The following is an 11852-nucleotide window of genomic DNA, read 5'->3' on the forward strand; positions in this document are numbered from 1 at the left end:
ATAACACCTGTACAGTGTGAAAACAAGAACTAGCCGCTCCAGCACTTAGACATAGGGCGAGTAACCCTAAGAATTTTAAATTTTAAATTTAAAATTTAGAGTAAATTTTAAAAGATTTTAAAAACATCATAACTAAAGATTTTTAGAGTGCTACTACAAGAATATCGGGTTTGACGTGTGCAACATAATCTACATACCAGACACATATCAACGATGTAGATGTTGATAATACGAAGAACGTGACATTGTGTTTTTAAATGTTAAGTTTTAGACTGGGTTCAGTGTGGCAGCAACGTTAAGAGTATACACCTGATGATGGCCGATAGAGGCCGAAACATGTAGTGTAGAAAGAGCAAGATCAAAGACATATAAATGTATATTGTTTGCACTTAGGACGGAGTTTGTATCATTTATCGTGTAGAGTGCAACAGGATGCTTAAATATAATATTACAGTACTACTTTTAATAAAATTTGTCTTAACCAGGTTTTCGATTAATAGTGATTTCCAACCCCACCATTATCCCGGATAATCGAGAGTTGACTGTAAAATGACTTCAGTATGCTACAAAGATTTACACTTACAATAGAATTCCTGGCTTGTCACCCCAATGTCAATTGGTTCTTCTCCCGAATACAACACTTTGAGCGTATGCACAACTGGAGCAACACATAACCATTCAACATTACCCAGCTGGGTTCACTGCGTTTGGTTCAGTTCTCTTATATTCTGCGTACAACTGCTAGGTATGCTTCCAATGGGCTGAAGCAATTAGGCTTCATGTTCTTCATCAAAATGCTTTACTTGCACAAGGTAACTTTATTTGCAGAGTCGATGGCTGTTATCGGTTTACATTCCTTAAATTTGTCTACCCTTTACATTCCTTAAATTTGTCTACCCTTCACCTAGCATAATGCTGCTTAGCTATACCTATTAACAAATACTGATGTTCTGACAATATAAACGCAAATTTTAAATCAGTATTTCTCATCTTAATGGTTAAGGGCCAGAGCCCAGATTCTGATGACCTGAAAATATTTAAAAAATGACCTATAGAATGACTGAAAAATCCAGAAAAATGACCAAAATATGACCCAAAAATGTAACATGTCAGAATATCTACTAATTATTTTAAAATGTATTTTTAATCTTCATCAACAGTGAACTCATCTTTACTCTTGTAAGTTCATCCTTGTTTTCATGTTGAAAATTAAGGAATACTGAATTTGAAGCTAAATGTTTTAATACAATTTTTTCTATCATGTTAGAACGCTTATCAAATGTACATAAATGGTATGTATTCCAACATTTAAGTCTTACCTCATTCAGAGTTGCAATAGATGACAGTCAACATGCGGAGATTCTCGAAAGTGAGAGAGCGCCTGTTGTCCGACAGCACATTCTTGTACTTGGAGAATCTCTTTTCCACATCTGCAGACACAATGGGAGCATACTTGAAGTGTACCAAATCACTAGCAGTAAGTTCTTCGATGCTGAAAGCGCTGAAGGACTCTGACAGAATTCGAGAAATGTTGCATAATGTTTCATAACCTGGGTTCTTATCCAGAACACTTCATTTTTCTTGACACCATTTTACCAATGTCACCTGACACTTTCTCCAAATTACTGGCTATTTTTTTCACCAGAGCGAGTGAGTCTTCTAGCATTGCTCCTTTCTCCTGCAAGCACTGAATTCCTTCTGTCAAGGAGCCGAAATTTGCCTTTATGAAGGCCAGCTGTCCTTCCATTTCGATGCACGAGAACTGTTCCTAAGGGGCTTCAATTGCCCTCACATCCTCCGTCTTCACTGAATCTACAATGTATTTCACTACCTGAAAATGATCGCAATAGTAAATTGCAGCATCAATCCACATTCCCCACCTTGTAATGACGGGTTCAGGGGGCAGTAGAACACCAGGAGCCATAGACTTAAAATGCATTTTACGAGCTGGAGCCTTGACAAAAATCTTCTTTGTCCTCTACACTTGAGGAAATTTTGATCTCACTTCCTCTGTCACTCTATGCAGTGCATGAGCTAGGCAAGTAACACGCACCAATTTCGTATAAAACGACTTTATTGACTTGCCTGCTTTTACAAAATATGTGGTGCATCAGTCAAAAAAAGCCAGATGTCATCGTGTCGTATACACTCTGGCCACAGTAGATACACTGACCTGTTGAACAGTTTAGAAATTGTGGCATGATTAACGGATTTTAGCATCTCACTCGTAAGCAGAAACACTTCACCTGGTCCGCCAATTTCCAGGGTTCCAATGATGACGTCTGTCACGTAGTGAGCCTCGTATCGCAGGTCTCAATGGAATATATGCAGACGCCTGAGCATCACACAGATCTCTGAAAAAAAAATCCGATGACTTATTTCTACCTCCAGATGAACACTGCTGCAGTAACATTTGCACAGGTTTCTTTCTGTACAAAATTTGCACTGCTCGTATATGCTTGTCGCAGCCGATATGTTGTTGTACCGTGAATCTTTTTTCTGCCGCTACTTTTATGTCACACATCTTGCAGTATAAAATGTCACCGTCAGTTGAAAATATATCATCTCCAAACTCAGCTACAAATTGCTTTAAATGACACGATTTAGTTGGCTTTGCTTTTGGCATCATGATAAAATTAATCACTCTAGCGCAACACAGAACTGAACTTTTCTCACCGAGAACCTTTCATCAACTGTATCTTTATCTGTACGGTCAGGGGTGAGGAACTGAAGACAGAAGCAGTTTTACTGAACAACGTCATATGAAGCAAGAGATTCTGACTAGAAATATGTGTAGCTAAGCAAATTGCTTTGTACAAAAAGCTGCAGTGTGAGTAGTCATCGTCGTACCGTTTTATGACATGTATTACCAGCACTTCAATGAAACGAACGGGAAGGATGGGCCAGGATTACAACCTATTATTGTATACTATGGCCTTTGTAGAGAGCTCTTAGGAGAAAGAGAAAACATTTCAGAAAACATATGAAGAACAATTCCCTAAAATGGCCAAAAATGACAAGAAATACCCTTAAAAGCCCAAAAATTTACCAAAAAAATGACCTTAAACCCGAAAATGTAAAAAAATGACAGAAAATTACCTATAAAATTTACACTTCTGTAACCAGCAGCTCATATCCGAGATTTATATATTTAAGAGCACTGCATAGGATACAAGGAAAAAAAGATGACATGTCATCAAAATCCGGGCTCTGGTAAGGGAAAAACATGGTACACACTGTATTTCACATGATCTGTTAGAGGAAGATGAATGTCAAGTCAGCCTGATTTGATTTCATCTGATTCATGATTTGAGCTTGTGTAATAACATGTGGCTAGAGCATGCCTAATTCTCTGTCTAGTTGCACTGAATAATACAGATTGCAACCTATATTCCCTACAAAACAGGCAGAAATATATCGTACGATGAGGCACCGACCAAACAATTAATGTTACAATTATACTTCATGGGCCTCCAAACAGTTTATCATATAAAGTCTAGAATATACCATTGTCCATGGGAAAATACAAGATGGCAACAACTGACTTCGTGATATAGACTATCGCTTGAATAGATTTAACCTTATTTTACAACAAAACTCATTTTATAATAGCTTATATTTCATTGTAATTCTATACCATATGTTTCATAATATGACAATTATCAAGTATCCAGATTCACTGCCGGTCACGGTAGCCAAGCGGTCTAAGGCATGTACCGTCTTCGCTCGCTCGCAAGCCGGGATCGTGGGTTCGAATCCCACTCAGGGCATGGATGTTTGTGTGCATTTTTCTGTGTTTGTCTACAGGTAGAGGCCTTGCGATGAGCTGATCACTCGCCCAAGGAGTCCTACCGTATGTGTAAGATCTAGAAAAACCGAAGTGAATGGAGTTCATGGAGGTAGCCCTAGGCCCACTGGGGCTGTAGTGCCAAGAAAAAAAATCCAGATTTACTACACTATTGCAGTTCACTAATGTGTAAACATGATGATTGTGTATTTGCCTGATGATGGTTATGAATAGCCGAAACATGTAGCAAAGCTAGTTTAACCTTGAACACTGTACTGTTGTAATGTGACAGACTTAATGAGGTTTATACTATGATGAGATTGAATCCTAGTGGACTACCAATTATATAATCCAATGAAGATGAAATTAAACTCAAAACTGAGGAAACGTTAACCCTTTGTCTAGCCCTGCCACAGAACTACCTGTTAGAAATGCTAAGAAAACTGGGGAAACTTTAGCCCTTTGACTATCCAGCCCTGCCACAGAGCTACTTACAAGAAATGCTAAGGCTGCTTGGGAATAAATGCAGTTTCACAGAAAAGCCCACAAGAGCTTCGCAGATTATGTTCAAATTAACAGAGATGGAGATAATGTGAAAGCCTTATATGTTGAACCACGTTTACAATACGGCTCAGTTGGTTTTCACTGTTGGACAACTGGGTGTCCTCTTTTCCTATCACCACTGAGCTAACTCTTCCACTACTTCCTATTTTGCGTAATCCCACAATTCTGGTTTACCATGTGACCCTACCCACCAACTCCAGCTATTGTAGAATGTACAGAGAGCTTCATCCAGGTATGCGAAGCTGGGACTGTGTCTATTGTGGGTCAGCCGAGGTGGGTTCAAATTGTGTTCAGGCTGCGCATTCAAAATGCTGTTCAGACTCTTGCTCTGACTGTTTAAAACAGAGGCAGTTTTGTAGGAATGAGGGTATTTCTGTCAGTTCTTCACATAGAGATTTCTTTAGGCTTCATACTGCCCCATTTTGAATAGGTGGCAACGGTATATTATATACACTGAAGTGCCAAAAGTCATAAGATAGGTGCCTAGTATCATGCAGGACCCCCTCTAGCCCTGCAAAATGCAGCAACTTGATGTGGCATCAATTCCACAAGTGGACGGAAGACCTCTGAAGAGATATTGAGACATGCCGTCTGGATAGCCACCCACAGCTCCCTGGTATTTGTAGGTGCAGGATTTTGGGTGTGAAAGGACCTCTCCACAATGTCACATAAATGCTCAACTGGGTTCATGTCAGGCGAACGTGGTGGCCACCCCATTTGTCGGAACTCTCCAGAATGCTTCTCAAACCAATTCTGTACAACTCCGGCCCGATGACACGGTGCATTGTCCTGCTGGAATATCCCATCATTGTGGGGATACATGAAATCCATGAAAGGGTGCAAATGGTCACCAAGCAGTGTAACGTAGCGGTCACCGGTCAATGACATGTTTAGGTGGACGAGCGGACCCAACTCATGCCACGTGAACACATGTATAATTTCTGTTTGGGGTTGCTGTGAAGTGAGTCTGCTGAAATGTAATATTATTTGTACTGATGGGTGTTGCCCAATTTTGTGTTGCTGTAGGGCTTGTTAATGCGGCGAACCTTGGGACCTGGTTTATTTCGGAAAGGTTATGACATTGTGGTCATAATTTCAGGCTGGGAGGTTGCTAGAAAGTCAAGTGCCTGTTATATGTATATGCTTATTTTCTGTTGAGAGTTTTCTGTGATCTACTAAGGTGGTTGAGCACATGGGCACACAGGAATCTTTGATTTTATTAATGCAAGATTTTAGTATTTGTTATTATCTTTGTAATTGTTACTGTTTCTTATTAAATACTTATGTTGAGATTGTGCCTTTCCTTGAATATATGCAAAGCCTGGGCACCCCAACCCATCTAGGGAATACTGAGAATGCAACACGAGAACCAGGGGGGAATGCAGTGACCTCCCTTTCTACTGTGAACAGTGCCATGCCTCTGAATATCAGACTTGTTGCCATGTATTCGCAGAAATGCTGTACTAAGAGAAGAATATCAACCTGATCCCATCATCTGTGGCAGTTCTACTGAAAACGCCCTGAACAGCCCTAATTGGCTTGTGGCATGCAAAGGGTTTAATCAGGGGAAGAAGTATTCTGTCTTCTGGGATAACACCATGTAGTCAGGTGAAAGTCAGATGAAGGTATGGAGGAACATGTCTCCCAATCATTGCCTCTTCCATAGGCTAAAAGCCATCTTCGAAGGGTGTAGGTTGCAGCCAACAGAAAGGATGAATTTACTTAAGACTGTTATAGTTCAGAAAGTAACAAAAGAATGCTTATAGGCATACTTCAAATGGTAGAAATTTCTGGCAGTGAAGCCAACAGACATTACAACCCACATTGCATATTCATGTTTTCCATGGTCTAAACACACAACACAGTACAAGTGGAGACACACCACCACAAAAAAGAATGTGTGATGGGGCTACACAGAGAACATTAGAAGCAAAAATGCAAGCACAGCAATCTCCACATAACAGTTTTAAAACACATGATGACCAATGACTGTTGAAAGGTAGTGGACAATGTGGTTTTAAATAGGTTTCAAAGACTCACTGTATATATGTAGTAACTTTTACACAAATTTTTAAAGAAGTGTTGCATGTAAGTTGGAATATCAGAGATATTAATTAGTAAAGCTATCTCTGTAACAGGCCATCAAGGCCCATGGATCTGTGAGATGTTGAGGGTCCCACATTATCTAGACAATCATCTCACAGATGGCTGTAAGGTTGTCAGCCCTACGCGCCGGCCGCGCTTTACTCCCCAGGAAAATTATTTAATTAATTCTTGGTACTCATTTTTGTTAAGAGGCTGAGTCAACCATAGGGCCATAGTGCAGCCGGATGGATTAGGTAAACTGAAAAAAATCCATTGACCTCATCAGAACTTGAACCCGTGACCTTCCAGCTTGTAGCATAGTGCCTCAACCAACTACGCTACTGCATACCCCCAAGATATTAATTAATTAGTGTGCAACAGGATGCTACAATATAATATTACCAAACTGTACTAAACTGGGCTGACTACCTAGCGGGTGCTTGAATTAACTGTTCACTGGTCCTGCAAGTGACTGAGTCATTTGGTGTGCTATTGAATGTTGTGAAACCTTTTTCAACCCTGTCAATAAACATTGTGAGTGTGAGACTAAATAGAGGCCAGCTATACATATAAGGTCCAGTGATACAGAGCACTCCCTACAGATTCAAGGAAAGACCATGTTACACTCCCTGAATTATTCCTTTCACATTTTACCTAATTTCTCAATCTGTGTATGGAAACCACAAATTATTAGAGGAAACGGTTAACATGCATCGAAAACAAATAGCAGGTGATTATTTCATAAGTCATACAACACATAATTATGGTGTGAAATTGGGTCAAATGTGTTTACGAAGAATTAATTGCTTTCTCATCAGCCCTTTGAATCATAAATTTCAAACAAAAAATTGCCGAAATATTAACTTTTTATTAGAGCAATACATCACAGCATTAAAAGGCTCTGTCTCCAACCCTGCCACTTATACAACACACAATGGGTCACTGGGGCTCCACCCCAAACATCTTCATGGCATACTGCTTAAGTGCAACTGCTATCCAGCGAACACGTCACATAACAAAAACACAACCAAGTTATACAACGTGTATGGCTACACACATCTACTTATGGAACGACAGTACATGTTGAACTATGGCCATCACAGGAGCACAAGATTCTGTAAATCAATTAACAAAAAAGGTGGGAAGCCATGGGCATAAGCTACATGTGGATAACTTCTTTTCATCACCTAAAATATTCAATCATCTGACAGGTCAACTGCTGCTAGAGAAACCGTGCAAAAAATAACTGCCACAAACCATCTACCAACAAGCATCTGAATCATGATGATATTCATGCTAGGACAAGAGATGATTTAAACAGATAAACACAAATGTGCACAACTGCCAATAAATGACTACTTCTGTATCAAGCATGGAAATAATATAAAGATAAGAATCTTACAAGACTACAAAATACTTACAGCCAAACTGACAATGGGGACAGAATTACACACATTCACTTGATACGACGACAAACATGGAACTGAACCTCTTAAGACCTGACAATTCTGAACACCTTCACCTTCCTGACTTCATGTAGAGCCAAACTGACCCACAGACAATTCTAACTTGCACATAACTCAGCCAAGGCCTCTAAAAATTAGCCTCAATGGAGTATTTATTTTATGAAGTTCTTAAATCAAGAGACTCGTCAGGAAATTATATATTAAGGTGAGAAAATGCTGTGAAGCAGCTGTCATTCAGCTGATATTCAATTATCACTTCCAACATTCTAATAGGTAACATCAGAATATCAGTATTACAGTAAACTGCTATATTTCTAGATTCACAAAATGATTTCCTTCCTCAGATATGGCCCTAAGTCACAGTGTATCTTACTTATTTGAAGTAACAATGAAAATATGGTAAACCCTAGAGCCATGTTGGATATATTCACTTAGCATTTCCAACATACTAATAGATGATATTAGAATATCAGTATTACAGTAAACTGCTATATTCTGGGTTCCTACAAAACATTTCCCTAAAGAAATTAACAGTGCATCTTCCATATAAGAAGTAATGATGCAAATATGGTAAACACTAGATGCATGTTGGATATGAGGTTCTCACTGCAGTAACTATGAAAGATTGTGCCTTCTGCATTGTAACACGGTGTAGTTCAAAGGGAACCTGATATTTCAAAGAACCATATCACCTCCATCTTCATGAACAAAGAGTAAGCCAAGAAAGAAACCACCAGAAACAGGACACAAGCTGAGATTAGTTGAACCTGCCACCTCACCTGCTGATTTCTTGTTTGAGTTGCTCTTTAAATCCTGAACATTGATGTTAGATATTGCTCAGAAACACTTGGCGCTCTACGAACTATTTTTTTTATTGCTAGTGGGGTGGGACTAGGTCCCTTGTACAGTGGCCACTTTTGGCCTATTGTACCAGCCCCAGATGATAGATGAGGGTGATTGTGGTGCAATTGGCGGAATGAAGATTGGCAGTAGTATTCGGAGAAAAACTGCCCCAGCGCCACTTTGTCCACCACAATCCCACTTGCCCAGACCCCGGGATCGAACCCGGGCCGCCGCGGTGGGAAACCAGCGACCAAACGCTTGAGATATTGCGCGGTCTGCTCTACGAACTAAATGGCATTATAACCGAGAAGACTGCATTCATGGTTAGAACCACATTCAACAGAGTGAGACTGCGTTTTTCCGGTACAGGTAAATACATCTCAGATTGAATTATTTCTCCAAATAACATCAAGAAAATCGTAAGTCCACTGCAACCAAGAGGCACTAAAGCATCCTACGATACAGCTAACATTCCTATATCATTGCCACCTCAAGACAAGAGGCAAACTACAAAACAAAGAAAATTAAATAGAAATTTGAAATTAACAGAAATATATATTTAACTTCTCCTTCCTAAACTGTTATAATTACTATATAGCTGAAAAGGCGGTACTTACAGTTTCAGGCGATACGTACTTCTGTCATTATGCACAATCATTTCGCCAAACACGCTAAACACAACATTCATCGCACTACTGATTCTTAAGTTCTTAATAATTCAACGAAATATTTCAAAGTGGCTGCACACAACTCTGTCGCAAACGTCGCAAAACCGCGCAAAACTGTAACACCATAGATAAATGACAACATGTCCACGGAATACTAAGTACAGACATGCTCTTGGCAATATAAACATTGAAAATTCACAATCAAGTTCCTTCCGTCAAATGTGACACATTTGACGGAAGGAACTTGATTGTTAATTTGTTAGTGTGACGGACCAGAATGAAAGACCTTAAACTTATTAAAAATTCGTTAAGAGGGCTCACTAAGGAAACTGGCAACCGCAACAGACCCGAAATTTCCAAGAATGGATATCAGCCTGAGTTGACAACATGTTGAATGGAGCAGCGCAAATTGAGGAAACGGCAATGCAGTTTCCTCAATTTTCGCTGCTCCATTTAATAACATATGTTAAACTCAGGCTAATAACAATTCTCGGAAATTGCGGTTTCTAGTTTCCTTGGTGTACCTTGGCCCTTAATGAAGTATCACGAAAAGAAATACGCAAAAAATAGTAAAAGCGTACGTCTTCAAAGCTACATAAATTAATGTTCAGGCCCAGGAGGTACCGAACGATTTGGCCTTGTGGTAGTTTCTTCACTATTAGGGTGAGTGCACACCAAGGAAACTGGCAACCGCAATTTCCGAGAATAGTTATCATCCTGAGCTGAACACGTTATCTTCCTTTCATGGAGCAGCGCAAATTGAATTACCGTCTCCTCAATTTGCGCTGCTCCATTCGGTAACATGTGTAGAACTCAGGCTGATTAGAATTCTCGGAAATTGCTGTTGCGAGTTTCCTTGGTGTGCACTCGCCCTTATACCGAAAGGGGTATTACAGAGAATATTCAGATGAATGGTATCCAAAATAAAATAGTTATATCTCAGAAAGCATTTATTATATACACAAGGGTTAAACCATTACAAAGGAAAACTATCAGTTTTATCTCATTATATATATCAATAAATTTCAATGTGGTTTCCTTCATACCACGACAAATATCCAGGCGATATTCGACCTCGTTCAATGTTGCTTGAAGCGTGTTTGGTATTACCGAAGCCACAGCGTCCATTGTGCGGGTGTTGTGGTGTTGAAGGCCATTCATTTTTACCTGGTAGAAAATGTTCTTCACATAACCCTCAAAGGTCAAATAAAACTCCTATACATATTTAACTACATACTTGACTGGACTATTGGCCTCGTCCGCTCAAAATAGCCCAAATCATAATGATCTTGAAACCAGGCAAAAACCCAACCAACGTCACATCTTACCGACCAAAAAACCTTCTACCCACAATTTCAAGAGTCCTCGAAGAACTAATACTCAACAAAATAAACCAAGAATCAAACCCACAAACTTGGATCCCAAACCACCAGTTTGGTTTTCGACAGGCCCACTCAACCAACCAAGTTATCGCATAGCAAATACCATAACAAACGCGTTAAATAACAAACAATACTACACAGCAGCATTTTTAGATATAGCCCAGGCTTTTGACAGTCTGGCATCTTGGTTTACTTTACAAAACAAAAAGAATCTTCCCAACAAATTATTATAACCTATTCAAGTCATATTTAAGCGAAAAATTTTTCGAAGTAAAAATAAATGAGGAAACATCCAACTGCCTACCAATCCACTCAGGGGTGCCCCAAGGAAGCTAACTAGGCCCACTATTATACACACTCTACACACATGATCTCATCATCATCATCATCATCAGTATTCTGTCAGATGACAGGTCCACAGTCTCTTCCAAAACAATTCCTCCACTTAATGCAATCTAGAGCTTTCTCCTTCAAATGACAGTATCCTCTTCTGTCCCCAAGGTCATCCAGCATCTTCTTACGTCTTCTTGTCACTTCTATCCGCCCCTCTATCTTTCCTTCGATAACTTCTTTTAGAAGGCAGTTTCTGCGTAAAACATGACCAATCCAATTAGCCTTCCGTTTTCTTATTTCGTGTAGGATATTCCTCTGCTCACTGACTCTAATTAACACCTCTTCATTTCTCACATAATCGGTCCAACTGATCTCCTCCATCCTTCTCCAACACCACATTTCAAAACTTTCCAGATGTTTCTGATCTACTGCCCTAAGTGTCCATGTTTCAGCCCCATACAGAGCTATGCTCCAAATGTAGCATTTCACTAGTTTCTTCCTCAAATTTAAGTCCAATTTGCTGGTAAAAAGATTCTTCTTCTTGCTAAATGCACCTTTTGCCATGGCAATCCTAATTTTAAATTTCACACGTACACCTTCCATCATCTGTTAACATGCTACCCAAATATTTAAAACATTTCACATTCTCCAGTTGTTTTTGGTCTATCTTTATTGTGACTGGGGTTGGTTGTCTCGAAATTTTTATTACTTTTGTTTTTTCCAC

The 11852-nt window shown here is 39.5% G+C and overlaps 1 protein-coding gene and 1 long non-coding RNA gene across 2 annotated transcripts in view; both read right to left on the reverse strand.

Annotated features, from left to right (window-relative positions):
• LOC111869523 overlaps positions 1 to 1356 on the reverse strand; it is a 17994-nt gene extending 16638 nt beyond the window's left edge. Inside the window, exon 1 of the mRNA XM_023861116.2 lies at positions 1320 to 1356. The gene's annotated coding sequence lies outside the window, so the exon portion shown is untranslated. The remainder of the gene's footprint in view (positions 1 to 1319) is intronic.
• A 54-nt stretch (positions 1357 to 1410) lies between these two features.
• Positions 1411 to 9512, reverse strand: LOC117282717. The gene is made up of 3 exons (XR_004513563.1): positions 9363 to 9512; positions 2247 to 2354; positions 1411 to 1831 (listed from the first exon to the last, which is right to left on the reverse strand). It is a non-coding gene; the product is annotated as an uncharacterized LOC117282717 (long non-coding RNA).
• Positions 9513 to 11852: the final 2340 nt, after the last annotated feature.

Source organism: Cryptotermes secundus, unplaced genomic scaffold, assembly GCF_002891405.2.
Source record: "Cryptotermes secundus unplaced genomic scaffold, Csec_1.0 scaffold10, whole genome shotgun sequence".
Taxonomy (NCBI): Eukaryota; Metazoa; Arthropoda; class Insecta; order Blattodea; family Kalotermitidae; genus Cryptotermes; species Cryptotermes secundus.